Source organism: Aptenodytes forsteri, unplaced genomic scaffold (genome assembly GCF_000699145.1).
Source record: "Aptenodytes forsteri isolate BGI_AS27 unplaced genomic scaffold, ASM69914v1 Scaffold208, whole genome shotgun sequence".
Lineage (NCBI taxonomy): Eukaryota > Metazoa > Chordata > Aves > Sphenisciformes > Spheniscidae > Aptenodytes > Aptenodytes forsteri.
In genome coordinates this window covers 3,759,635-3,762,391 of record NW_008794963.1, presented here as the reverse complement: position 1 = coordinate 3,762,391, position 2,757 = coordinate 3,759,635, and positions in this window count along the sequence as shown.

Here is a 2,757-nt window from a genome sequence, read left to right as displayed (position 1 = left end):
TGTGAGCAGAGGTTGCAAGGGTACCCTTGAAAACAGCTCCCTCTTCCGGAGCCATGCACGGCTCCCACATTTTGCAAGATAACATAAAACATGGCATAGTTGAAAGGAATCGCACCGAGGACTTCACGAGGCCCACTGAGCTTTATATTCTCTTGCCAGTAATTTCAACAAGCAAGAAAAGATGAATGTTTCACCTGACCACAACCAACCAGGTAAAAGTTTAAAGAATTAAAAGCAAAGTCACAATTTGACGGTAGGAATAACAGCAATGCGCCCGAGTGCTGGGGCACGGAGAGGAAGAGGAACAAGAAAAGAATGAGACGTAGGATGGAGTTTACTTTTCAGCTGCCAAACAAAATAAAAGTTTGAAGTACACTTCAAAATTGATTTAATTATTCTCTGTAAAGGGTGAAAATTATTTTGTTTCAGTAAGTGAAATTGGACTATAGAGACACATCAAAATGTAAGATTTTTATATTATTATTTATATAGTGCATATATTATTTATATGTGCTTAATCTAGAAACTATTCCCAGAGGACTTTACAATTAGAGATGGACCAATGCCTGAGTTTTACCTGGGATGTTTAAGCTCCACTTAAGTTTGGTGATATTTTTTCTAACATACCTTTATCTCGTCTTTATCTCCGTGTTAGCGGCTTAGATCTTAATCTAGGTGCTTAAACTGATCTGTCAAAACCTGAGGTTGTTACCCAGTGTCTACGTAGAAAAAATGGTTGGGATGATTTTGACAAAAGGCTGCTTGTCACTGAGAAGGTTATCCTGTTATAAATATTTTGGTAAGGTGCGTGATCATATACCAGAAAAAAGTTAGCGTGGAGGTAGCCATACCAGTAGAAAGGCATGACAGTATATTGCTATAAATTATTTCCCTTATTTGAAATAAGCTCTATTAATATAAGCATACTAGAATAACTGAATACAACATGTTTTGGATTGGCTTTTTAGTTTGTTGCTACATATCCCATATTGGCAAAGGCATCAAACTTCCTAAAGCCAAGAAGCACAATGCTTTCCCATGCTTGGGCTAACCCAGACAAGTCTAGAAAAGCTTTTACGCCAGCTTTGTAATTTCATAAGAAATTGTATACGCTGGGGTGCCTTTCTGGTGTGGTGCATCTGTCCTGGTTTCGGCAGGGATAGAGTTAATTTTCTTCCTAGTAGCTGGTACAGTGCTGTGTTTTGGATTTAGGGTGAGAACAATGTTGATAACACACCGATGTTTCTGCTAGGTAATGCTTACACTAGCCAAGGACTTTACAGCTTCCCATGCTCTACCGACTGAGAAGGCTGGAGGTGCACAAGAAGCTGGGAGGGGGCACAGCCAGGACAGCTGACCCAAACTGGCCAAAGGGATATTCCATACCATGTGACGTCATGCTCAGTATATAAAGCTGGGGGAAGAAGAAGGAAGGGGGGGACATTTGGAGTGATGGTGTTTGTCTTCCCAAGTAACCATTACGCATGATGGAGCCCTGCTTTCCTGGGGATGGCTGAGCACCTGCCTGCTGATGGGAAGTAGTGAATGAATTCCCTGTTTTGCTTTGCTTGCGTGCGCAGCTTTTGCTTTACCTATTAAACTGTCTTTATCTCAACCCACGAGTTTTCTCACTTCTACCCTTCCGATTCTCTCCCCCATCCCACGGGGGGGGAGTGAGCGAGCGGCTGCGTGGTGCTTAGTTGCCGACTGAGATTAAACCACGACAGCATCCTAAGAGCATGAAATCATACCAGCAGAAGACTTGCTGTCCTGTGGGTGGACCCCCGGGCCTTCTCCTGGGGGGTTGTCACAAGGGAACCCCCCAAACTCACACCCCGAACGCCCACATTGCTCATCCCTGCAACGCCCAGGTAGGTGCCAGCTGAACTGGTGCTTGCTGCTCCTCCCTGCACCAACCCTGGGTGTCTGTCCCAGGCCGGACACCACCGTGGGATCGACCGTAACTGTTCTTATCCTGAAACTGAGAACCTCATGTCATAGCCATGTTCATAGCTAGCGCGTGTGTGCTCAGCAAGCTAATTTTCAAGCTGATGGTTTCCAGAGTCCACGGGGGGCAGGAGGAAGTTTTCCTGCACTGTGACTCCAGCACAGCAGAGGACTGAGTTACTCTCGCACGGGCCAAGGCCACCGCACAGCCAGGTGGGAGAGAAGTGCCATCGCCCCCAGCAAGCCCGGGAGCTTGACTAAGGGCGCCCAAAGCTGAACCTGCTAACACAGGCAGTCTCGGGCCCAGAGCTATTCCCAAGCTATTTCCCACGCTTAATGCTTGAAATCCAGGTGTTTGCTCAGTCCGGGGCTGTGTCTCATTGGGACAGTTTATTTATGACCGCAGGGCAGAATTAGGGACAGGCAGGCGCCGGCCGGGCCTGGTGAATCGGAGGCACTGCTGCTTTATAGAAAGCCAGCATGCGCAGCAATCACAGCAGGGAAACGTGCGGTCAGACCAGCATGTAGGTCTATTGCTCCAGTGGCTTGTGATGCCGAAGAGATTCATCTTCTGCATATCGTAGTTTTCCACATCAGCCCTGTGGCAGAAGTGACAGTCCCCACAGGGGACCGGAGGCTCAGGCCCCCTGGGACTCTCCCTACAAGGGGCTTCCTTGATCAGCGCCTGCAGCCTCCCGCAACGCTGCGACGACAAAACGAGCATTTAAAATCGCTCTGTGAAACACGGGAGACTGGGCGGCTGGGGAAGGGGAAGGGGAGGGCGAAGGGAGGCGGGCGGCGACGCGACCC